This window comes from Peromyscus californicus, unplaced genomic scaffold (assembly GCF_007827085.1).
Source record: "Peromyscus californicus insignis strain IS unplaced genomic scaffold, ASM782708v3 Scaffold_11__1_contigs__length_118956290, whole genome shotgun sequence".
Lineage (NCBI taxonomy): Eukaryota > Metazoa > Chordata > Mammalia > Rodentia > Cricetidae > Peromyscus > Peromyscus californicus.
In genome coordinates, this window is record NW_026294402.1 from 19465435 (window position 1) to 19477892 (window position 12458).

Here is a 12458-nt window from a genome sequence, read left to right on the forward strand (position 1 = left end):
CTCACAACTGGACAATATACATAGAATGAGAGACTTTGGAACACTCAGTCCTAAATGACATGTCTTTACCCTCTTCTCAGGGCACAGGGAACTCTGAGGAGAAGGAGGCAGAAAGACTGTAAGAGCCAGTGGGGATGGAAGACACCAAGGAAACCAGGCCTTGTAGACATAAGAGGACTGGCACACATATGGACTCACAAAGACTGAGGCAGCATACACAGGGCCTTCATAGGTCTAAGCCAGATGGGGTCCCAGGGCTGAGGAGGTGGGGAGTAGATAAAAGCTCCCATTCCTATCACAGAAGCAGTTTCCAGGTGACAACCACTCACCAAGGGAAAGTTAGTTTTTCCAGTGGGGTCTCACTGGGTACACAAACCACACTTAAGGGTGGGACCCAGGAAGAGCAGTAGATGGCGACACAAAACAAAGCCAGTGCAACTTTGGGAGGGTTTTGTCTCCTGATGCTTTGGCTGGGCACTCTTTTTTCCTTTCAGGTCTTTTGCTTATATATCATATTTTCCAGGTTTGTGCTTTTATGAAATTTCTCTGTGTGTGATTATGTGTGCTTTTTCACCACTTATTTGTTTTATTCTATTCAAGTTCATTTGTTTTTATTTTATCTTTTTTTATTATTTTATCTTTTTTAAAGATGCCTTTTTGTTTGCTAACGAGAGAGCAAAAAAAAAGGCATGGATTTGAGTGGGTGGGGAGGTGGGAAGGATCTGGGAGGATTGGAGGAAAGGAAACAGTAATCAGAATATATTGTATAAAAAATCTATTTTTAATAAAACAAAAATTAATAAGGTGGATGACCAGAGAGTATCGGGTACTCAGGCCTCTGGCTTCTGAGGGACCAGAGAGAATCATGAAAGCAGTCCTCCAGCTCCAGAAGGTCAATAGAGCATGAGGAATTGAGGCCTCTAGCTCCTGTGTGACCAAAGACCACTGGGCAGCAAGGCCTCTGGCTTCTGCAAAACCACAGAGTACCCTGCAACTAAGACTCCAGCCCAGCAGTCTCAGAGGTAAGTATATGGCTCAAGATTGTGCTTCAGTGTTCCAACGGTCCCTTGAAAGACTAGAACTTTGATTTCAGTGGTCTCTAAGGTCACTGGTGGTGTGTAGTTCTGATTTCTGAAGTGCTAATAGTCACTGCAGGACCTCAAATGTATACTAATGGGGTCTCAGAGATTATGTTGAACCTGTGGCTGTAATAAAATACCCCAGATAGTAGAAAGATTTAGTGGGTCTGTTTGGCATCCTACCTTCAGCAGGCTCACAGACTCAAAAATGTGGCCAAGCACTTCTTCACTTCATCTGGTTCCCTTGGTGATTGGTGTGCAGGCCTACCTTTTTTCTTTTGGCACACAGCCAGTGAAAGACATTTATAGTCAACATGGAGTCTCACTAGTCCCTATAGCTGAACTCCATGCAGATATTCTGCCAAGAAGAGTCACAGAAAACAAAATATCCCAATAGGCTGAGAAAAATTGGATATCAAAACTGAAAGGAAAACCCACTCTGAGAGGTACATAAAACATGATAAAGAAACACAAAAGTATGACATAACTACCACTCATGACCAACCAACCTGCTAAGGAATCCAAAACTACAAACAAAGCTTAAATGACAGAAAGAATTCAGTTTTTTTTAAAAAGGATTAATTATACAGAAGATCAAACAAACAAATGTATGAATTAAGGAAATCTATCTAAAACATTGACAAAAGTCTCCAAAGTGGATGTAATAGTCAGTCAATTGAAGCTAAAAGTCCAAAATATAGAGAAAATATTTATGAGATTGAAATATTGAATAGCAATAAAACAGAAATATGTGAAATAGACATGAACAATCAAATTAAATCCATAACAAACACCATAATTAACAGACAAGATCATATAAAAGAGTGGTTCCCAACTTCCCTAATGCTGTGATGCTTGAATACAGTTCTTCATATTGTGGTGACCCCCAACTATAAACTTATGCCATTGTTATTTCAGAACTATAATTTTGCTACTGTTATGAATTGTACACCCAAGGGTTCCTGATCCACAGGATGAGAACCTGTGATGTAGAGGAATGAATTTCATGGAAGGAGGACAAAGTTGAGACAATTAGACATGTGAGGAAAAATTCAGAAACCTGGGTGATATTTCCAAGTCTGGGGCACATCCAAAAGGCAATACATTAAAAAATGAGGATACATTCTCAAGACCTGAGAATTAGTGGTATAGAAGAAGGAAGAGGTCAAATTAAATGAACTTGACAGACTATTTAATGAAATTATTGCAGAAAACTCCCCAAATTTATAGAAAGTGGTAGGCATCCAAGCACAAGAGGTATATAGAACTCTCAATAGTCATGACCACAGCAGGAACTCGTCATGACATATAGTCAGGATATGAAAAGTACCAAGCAAAAATATGATATTAAAAGCAGCAGAAGAGAAATATCCGCTCACATTCAAAGGCAGGAATAGCACGATTAACCCTATACTTTACATTGGCATCCATAGAAGCCAGAGAAACATGAAATGAAATATCTCAAGCTTTGAAAGTAAATAACAGTGAACCGAGGATTCTATCTTTCAACACTGATGGAGAAATAAAGGGTTTCCAAGATAAAAACAAATTAAGGTAATTCATGACAATCAACCCAGCCCTGAAGAAGGTTCTTAATGGAGTATGTTACAAGGAGGAAGAAGAAAGCTTGCCTCCTTGACCTGAATACAAGAAAGTATATGCTCCATGAAAGCAACAGAGGAACAAAGTAGACGTGGGAAATAAATAACCATGTCCAGTGCAGAAACTCAGCAAACACTCAAAACTAATACAGGCGAAGGAAAAGAAACACTAGCAACCCAGCTGAACAGAATATCCTGTAACAAATCCACGAAACAGAAAAACTCCTTTCTGTAACAAACTTAAATGTAAATGGTCCCCAACTCACCACTAAAATAACAGAGATTCATGGACTAGATTAAAAACCAAGAAACAAACATATGTTGTCTCCAAGAAATACACTTAGGTAGCAAAGATATCCAAAATCTTAGTAACAAAAGGTTTAAAAACTATCAAGCAAATCAAACATCCAAAGAAATAGGTGCAGCTCCCCTGACATCAAAGTAGACTTCAAACCTAAACTAAGTAAAAGAGACCTCTACTAGGAGGAGCAGCTAGTCCAGAAGATATAACAATTGTAAACTTTTATGCCCTGAATATGGGAGCCTGGGATTTCATAAAACTAACACAATGAAGCACAAAAGACCACATCATTCCTGACACAGACTGGGAGGCCTCAATACTCCACTCTCATATGTATATTCAATACCCCGCTTTCATATTCCTCCGAACTAGAAACAAGCAAAGAAGCTTCAGATCTAAAAATTTAACTGGACTTGACACACACATATATAAAATTCTACCCAAAAAGGAAGGAATACCCACTTTTCTTAGTAGCTCAAAGCCCCTCTCCAAAATAGATCATATCACAGGACAGAAATCAAGTATCAACAAATATTAAAAAAAATAAGATGATTCCTTGTGTCCTATAAGAACACACTGCAATAAAACTAGAAATCAACAATAAGAGAAAGTATAGAAACCACAAAGTATTTGGAAACTAAAGGACACATTTTCAGAAGAACAGTGTGCATCTAAGACATCATAGAAGAAATTTAAAATTTCCTAGAAACAAATGAAAATGGGAATGCAGCCTATCAGAACCTCTTGAACACAAAGGCACTAAGAGGAAAGTTCAAAGCTGTTAGTGATCATGTTAAACAGTCTGAGATACAGCAAAAAATTCCCTAATTAAGGACCTTAAAGCTACTGAAAAACAAAAACCAGCCAATTCCCCAAATAGTAGATGGCAAGAAATAAAAATAAGAGAAGAAATGAAGAAATTCAGAGTAAAAAACTACACACACACCCAACCGCAGTGTTGGTTCTTTGAAAAAGTTAGTAAGATCGACAAACTCGGCCCTCCCAGGCCTGGTGGACTCTGGGACGACCACCACAGTTCCACCCCAGGTCACTAGACTTGCCCACTTGACGCCTTTGACCTTTGGTACCAGGGAGTAGAGCACCGTTATAATTCTTGGAAGCAGTGTCCTGCCCAGCACCATGATGAACTGAGCAGACAAGGGCCACATGTGGTAATGGGCAGACAGGCACTGTGAGGAATAGGCTGACACATGCCACTCAGGCATTGGTGATGTTTGGGCCTAGGCTGCAGTCGGGGCCCATGTCTGGTTCATGGCACTATTGCAACCTCGGTCAGTTTTGATGACTCTGGCTCCTGATACCACCTACGGGCTGTATAGAGTTGGCCCCATTCGCTGGCTGGTTACAATACTGGGGGAACTGGTACTGCCCCTCACCACCTGAAGAGTCCAGGAGAGAGGGTCCTACACCTCACCTGGGCAGCAACATAGAGGTGACCCTGTTTGCAGAGGCAAGGGCAAGGTGGACCTGAGGGTGTGAAAGGGGGAGAGCAGGTCATGCCTGCCATGAGGTGAGGGAAAGGTGCCTCCTCTCACTGCTTACCACCTGCAGCAGGAGGGGAACCTGAACCAACCCCTCACCAGCTGCAGCACTCGGGAGAATGGGCCCTCCACCTCTTTCGGGAAGCATAATAGAGTTGATCCTAAGGACAAGGGTGGGTGTATGAGAGGGGAACAGCTGGTACTGTTGGCCAAGGTGCGGTAGTGGGGATGAGGGAAAGATGCCCTTCTCCTTCCCCCTACTGCCTCCAGCTGGCAGGGGAGCTGACCCCTTTACCAGCTGCAAAACTCGGGATAGTGGGCCCTGTGCCTCATCATCGCAATACAGCAGAGCTGCCCCTGATGAGGAGGGCCCAGGTGAACCGCCCGGGAATGTGAGCAAGGAAGACCTGGTCTGGCCCCTCATTTGCCATATGGCTGCATAGATGGGGAAGAGATGCCCTTCCCTCAGCACCTGAGGCAGGTAGGAGAGCTGGCCTGATGTCAGAAGGGCAGGAAAGTTGCCGCTGCCGCCCCCCCCCCCCCACAACAGGTGTAAACTCAGGAGAGCAGGCCCTGCTACTCACGTGGGCACCAAGATTGAATCAATCCCATTGGTGGAGGTGTGGGGCAGCCAGCCCTGAAGTTGTAGGCATGGAAGAGCTGTCCCCATTACCCATCTGTCATGTGGTGGCATGGGTTGGGGAGAGATACCCTCCCAGCCTCCCACCCATAAACACCTGAGGCAGGTGGGAGAGCTGGTCCTGAGGTCAGAAGGGCTGAGAGCTGCCAGTACCCGCCACCAGCTACAACACTCAGGAGAGCAGGCCCTGTACCTCTCCTGGGCTGCCCAAGAGACTCAATCCTGTTGAAAGATGTGTGAGTGAGCCAGCCCCAAAGTTGTGAGCATGGGATAACTGTCCCTAATTACCCATCTGTCCTGTGGCAGCATGGGCAGGAGAGAGATGCTCTTCCCACTTCCCACCCATCAATGCCTGAGGCAGATGGGAGAGCTGGCCCTGAGGTCACGAGGGTAGGAGAGCTGCCAGTGTCCACCACCAGCTGCAACACTCGGGTGAGCAGGCCCTGCACCTCACCTGTGCAGCATAATAGAGCCAGTCCTTTTGGCGGAGGTGTGGGTGAGCCAGCCCTGAAATTGTGAGCATGGGGTAGCTGTCCCTAATACCCATCTGTCATGTGGTGGCATGGGTGGGGTACAGATGCCCCCTATTAACGCCTGAGGCAAGTGGGAGAGCTGGCCCTGAGATCAGAAGGTTGGGAGAGCTGCCAGTATCTGCCACCAGCTGCAACACTCGGGAGAGCAGGCCCTGCACCTCTCCTGGGCAGCACAATAGAACCAACTCCATTGGCAGGGTTGTGGGAAAGCCAGCCTTGATATTGTATGGAAGATCTGTCCCCATTCCTGGTTACTGACCTATCATGTGGAGGCATGGGTGGGAGAGAGATGCCCCTCCTCCGCAGCCTATCAGCACCTGAGGTGGGTGGGAGAGCTGGCCCTGAGGTCATAAGACCAGGAGTGCAAGTCCTGCCCCTCATCTACTGCAGCGCTTGGGAGAGTGGCCCCTATGACACATCTACACAGCATAGTAGAGCTGGTCCTGAAGGTGTGGGAGGTCTGATCCTGAGGATATTAAAGCAGGAGAACAACTGCCCTCATCCCTACCCACCCCCACGCCTGTGCCCCCATGATTGTAAAGGGTGAACTTGCCAAGGCAATGCAGGAGAGCTCACCCTTGTGATGAGGACAAGGGAGAGCTGGCAGGCTGACCAACCTTGCAACTTTTCAGGCCCAGAACCAGAGTTATTTGTTGGCCCATCCTAATATCCACCACATCTGTGATCTACTGGAGCAAGTGAAGGGACCCATTCTGCAGACCCAAAGCTGCAGGATTTCCACAACACAGGGCAACAGCAGGATAACCAAGAGGAGTTCCAGTGAGTGACCAGCATTGACAGTGTAGCAGAAACCAGAGGCCTCGAGTTAGACCAGTGACTCTTTGCAATGAACACTTACAAGTAAAGATATATAGACATGAAGCTTCTATGATGAAATTCCCCCTTCCCCTTTTTCCTTTTCTTTTTTTCTTTTTCTCATAAATGTTATTTGTGTGTGTGCACGTGGGGGCGGGGGAGGGGGAGGCTACAAGGGCAGAGGGTGGGAAATGAATGGGATCAAGATGCATGATGTGAAAGACACAAAGATTACATAAAAAGAAAGTAAAAAAAATTAGTTGACAAACTCTTAACAAATCTGACAAAAATAAATAGAGAAGACACAAATTAACAAAATTAGAGACTAAAAACAGTCATTACAGCAGGCTTTAATGAAATACAGTCCATCATTACCATGAAATTTTATACTCTCAAAAACTAGGTAACCCAGAAAAAATAGAAGCATTTCTAATTGTATACCATCTACCAAAATTAAACCCAAAAGACATAAATAGCTTAAATAGAACCATTAGAAGTGATGAGATCAAGGCTGTAATCAAAAGCCTTGCCTCATAGGAAAGCTCAGAAAGAGACAGACTGAGTGCTGAATTCTATCAAAATTCCAGGGAAGATATCATACCAATAATTCTTAACTTGTTCCACAAATCATAGAGTGGAGGAACGCTATGAAATTTGATCTATTAAGCCAGTATTTTTGATACCCAAACCAGTTAAGCATATAACAATGAAAAAGAAAAGAAAACTACAGACTAATTTATCTGATGAACATAGATGCAAAGATTCTCAGCAAAATAATTGAGAATCAAATACAGGAACTCATTAAGAAAATTATATATTATGACGAGGTTTGCCTTCATCCCAGGAAGACAAAGCTGTTTCAACATACCTAAATCAATAAATGTAATAAACTGTATAAATAAACTTTAGGACAGAAATCACATAATCATTTCAATTAAAATTAAGGCACTTGACAAAATTTAACATGTCTTCATGATAAAGTTGTAGAGATGTTTAGAATAGGTAGTGCATACCTCAAAATAATAAAGGTGATACATAACAAACTTTGCCATGATTACATTAACCTGAAAAAAACTGGTATCATTTCTTCTAAAATCAGGAATGAGGCAAGGATGCCCACTCACTGCTCCCTTATTTGAGAGAGTGCTAAAAGTCCTAGCTATAGCAATTAGACAAGACAAAGACAAAGAAGGGATAAAAAAAACAGGAAGGAAAGGAGTCAATTTATCCCTACTTGCAAAAGATCAGATTCTTTACATAAAAGATTCCATAAAGTCTACTGGAAAACTCTTGAACCCAATTAATAAGTACAGTTAAGTTATAGGACACAGAATCAATATTAAAAAATAGTGCATATATATAAACAACATACTCTTAGAGAAATAATTAGTAAAATTATACTATTAAAAATCTCCCAAACTAGCCGGGCGGTGGTGGCGCACGCCTTTAATCCCAGCACTCGGGAGGCAGAGCCAGGCGAATCTCTGTGAGTTCAAGGCCAGCCTGGACTACCAAGTGGGTTCCAGGAAAGGCGCAAAGCTACACAGAGAAACCCTGTCTCGAAAAACCAAAAAAAAAAAAAAATCTCCCAAATATCATGTTTATGGAACATAACTAACCAAAGAGAAAGAACACTGCAGTAAAAATTCAAAGACACTGAAAAACATTGAAGAACTTCTATGTTCCTGGATTGGCCGAATTAATATTGTGAAAACAACTAGACTACAAAAAATACTCAAAAATTTAATGCAGCAGTTATAAAAATTTAGGAAAAAAGAAAAACAAATCAAGAATCCACATGGAACAATAAAAGATCACAAACAGCCAAAACAGTCTTAAGAAACAAGTTCACTAATAGAAGCATTATAATACTTGACCTCAAGTTATACTAAAGAGCTGTAATGATCAAGACAGCCTTGTACTGGTAGTACTGGTGTGTGTGTGTGTGTGTGTGTGTGTGTGTGTGTGTGTGTGTGTGTGTGTATGTGTGTGTGTGTGTATGTGTGTGTGTGAAAAATCAATGGGCTAGACTAGAGGACCCAGAACTAAAATGATGAAACTATGTCCACTTAATTTTTGACAAAGGAGACAAAACTTACAATGAAAAGAAAAGCCAGTTCAACAAGTAGTACCATCAAAATGGGAAATCCACCTGCAGAAGAAAAAAATAGGCTCATATCTTTCATCTTGTATAAGGATCTATTCAAAATGGATCAAAAATCTTAATTTAAAGCCTGAAACTTTGAAGCTTCTAGAACAAGACTTGAGGAATATTCTTCAAGACACTAGGGTATGCAAGAAACTTCTGAATGGAGTACACATAGCACAGGAACCACCACCAATGATCAACAGTATGTGAAATAAGACTTTCAACATGGTGAAGGGAACTATCACCAGAGCAAACAGCCCATGGGATGGAAGAAGCTTTTCATCAGCTATGCTTCAGACAGGGTCCTGATACCCAGAACTTACAAAGAATTGCAGAAATTAAATATCAAGAAAATAAAATCACAAATCAATAATGGGCTAATGAATTGAACACACAGTTTAAAAAAACAAAACCACAAATGATTAATAACTATTTTTAAATATGTTCAACATTTCTAGCTATTAGGAAAATGCAAACTAAAATTACTTTGAGATACCAACTCACTCCAGTCAAAATGCCTGCCATCAAGAACTCTAACATAGTGTTGGAGACGATGTGGAGACAGAGTAATCTCTATTTACTTCTGGTGGGGGTACACATTAATACAGTCACTCTAGAAATCAATTTGGATATTCCTCAAAAAAATTAAAATTAGAACTATCATATAACCCAGCTATTTTTTTCTGGACACATACCTAGAGAACTCCATGTCTACTGCAGAGAAATTTGTACCCTGTATTTATTGCTGCTTTATTTACTATAGCAAGAAAATGGTACCTACCTAGTTGTCCACCAAGGATGGCTTGTTGTTTTTCCATCAGCACAGTGGCTGCACCTGAATTTAATGCTGTTTCAACCAGTAATTGCAGTTCTACAATTACTGGCCCACTCCTCAGGCAGCAGCTAGGTGGGACTTTTACATCCTGCCAGATTTGTCTCATGCCACTGCCACCAAGTGTAGTTTTTAACTAAATCTCTATTGTTCTGTTTATCAAGAAAGACTCAAGAGTCAGAGGCTGGGGTGAGAACCTGCTAGCTCAGGGAGGTTGAGGAGCAACTAGCTGACCTTCCCTCTTTGCTGGTGTTCAGGAAAAGCAGCCTCTGCTCCACCAAACCAAGAAAGACTGCCACACTGAAAGTCCCTCCCTACTACTTCCTGTGCTTCTCTCTATCCATCTTCCAGACTCCCTCTGACTCTCTATGATTATTTTCTGTCAATTAGTTACTGACTCTACTTCCTGATCCAAGGTCAATTTTATTTAATTAATGCAAAAGCAAACTTGTGGTTCATAGTGTGATCGAATATCCCACAACAATGATTAATGAGAGTCTGTTACATGTATAATTTGGGATGCTCTTGCAGTCTAAAGCAAAATGAAATTACAATTAGCAGGATAATGGATGGACTTAGAATTTATAATGTTAAGCAAGACCATATGATCTCAGGAAGAAAGAAAGCACGCTCTTCCTCATAGTTGGATCTTAGCCTTATATATAAATGTATATATGTAGACACACACACAAATATGTATATCACATATATAAACATATATAATGCATGTCTTTACATATATGTAAACAAATGTATATGCACGTACAGAATAGCATGTAGAAAGGAGAACAAGAAAGGCTAAATGTTAGATGAGGAAGAAGGATAAAATCCAGGTAATGTATATAAGCAATAAAATGTTATATAAAACTGTCTAGTTTTAATTCTGTCATTATTTTTTCATATTTTTGTGGTATAAAAGTATAAAAATATAATTGATAGTGAATAAGTGAAATCTACTGTGAGTCTTCACAGCATCAGATGTGTGGCTCATTGAGATGCACAGACTTTGGGTCTGTAAAACAACATAATGTTCTTTCATTTACAGGCTCTGTACAACAAAATTTTACGTATTAAAAAATATAGCAATCTGGAATGTGAGTATGAAAGACACCTGATTCCCACTTCTGACCTCTACTTGTATGTGGACACATGCATATACCTACAAACATGAACAAACACATTAAAACATACACACACACACACACACACACACACACACACACACACAATCTATAAAAGCAAAGATGAGATATATAGACTAAATGATAGCATATGTAGATATTATGCTTATTTAAAATATCAGTTCTAAGTTCAAAGATAAAAATTTAAGAAATAAGGGTCTCTAATAAGAGTTAATAAATGATCTAAAATTGCATTTGCAAGTCCATGACTCTTGCTAAGTAGTTTTGCTAGTTTGAAAGCATTACCTAAATGGGATGTGTGTTGCATGCCCACATTCTGAGTTATATTGACTGAGTTGGGAGTATATAGCCTGAGGCCAGGAGTCAAAGGCCAGACTCCATTTCAGGAACAACTGCCACAATGACAACCTTGTCTGTTGGCAGTTAAAGTGTGCATTTTGAGATGAAGTCCCCTTACATACTTTCAGTTGTGCTAAACAGGTTCTAGGAAGCCTTGTTTGCTGTAAGGGACAGGGACTAAGCATGGAAGAACTTCAGGTAAAAGAAGATTTTTCAAATAATTTTTGTTTGATTCTGTAAATAAGATATAATTACATCATCTAACCCTTCCCTTTCCTTCCTCTAACTCCGTTCATGTACCCCAATTGTCTCTAAAAAATCTATGGGCTCTATTTCTAAATACACACACACACACACACACACACACACACACACACACACACACACACACACACAAATATCCTAAATATACAAATACAACCTGCTTAGCCCATCTAATGTTATTTGTGTGCATACAATTTCAGAACTGACTACTTAGTATTAGATAACCCACTGGTGTGCTACTGGTTGCCTGTAATTCTTTGTCTAGATTTGGGACCCCTCCTCCTCCATGTTAACACGTCCATTTGTGTCATACTTATTCAGCTCTTGTTTAGGCAACCATGTCGATGGTTCATGGGTGTAGCTTCTCTGACATTTCTAGGAGACCCAACCTCAGAGCAAATTCCTGTTCCTCTGGATATTACAATCTTTTTACTCTTCTTCAATGAGTAGTGAAAGAACTTCTAGTTTATCATGAAGCTCAGCACTGTTGCACTTCATGAAGGTTTTGGGCCTCCCTTCCATGGACCAATTTTTCTGTATCGCTTCTTAACGAGTTTCTGCCAATTGGCCTCTTCTTCCACCCGTTCTTCCTGCTATATGAATTCATTTGAATTGTTACATCTTCAAGTCAACGTTTTGTGCTGGATTTACTCTCTGTCTCTAATTCTAACTCAAAATTATCTGTGCCCAAACTCTAATTCCTGGGAATGGAGCCTCAGTCTCCCAGACCATCTTTCTGAACTAGTTCTCACATAGGACAGTGAGGTGCTAGACTATGTTTACCATGATTTGGGTGAAATGTCCAGTGTGTTTGTTCATCTATGACAGTGCTATACATGATCATGTACTATAAGAATACAAGGACAGGGACCAAGGATCTATTGCAACAAGGAATAATTGAAGCATAAACTCATCATTGCCATATGTCCAGGTTTGAGTCCTATTTGTATGAGCCCCTGTTGTTTTTCTGCATCAGAAATAATACTCTGCCACTAAGTGAGCTCTAATGAATTATTCAGAAGAAGAAGTTTGACACAGGTTTACCTTCCACCAACTCAGTTTCTTGAAAGTGGCATAAGATGTGATATTAATCATCTTTATAAAATATCTTCAGAGATACATCTAGATTAGCATTTGATTAAATAACCAGGGCCTCACTTGTCCAACCTGACTCAACACAGATTCATTTATATTTCAGTTAATGAGGAAATAGGAAATTGGGTCCTATTTCAATCAAGTGGGCATAACCACAGGTATGGA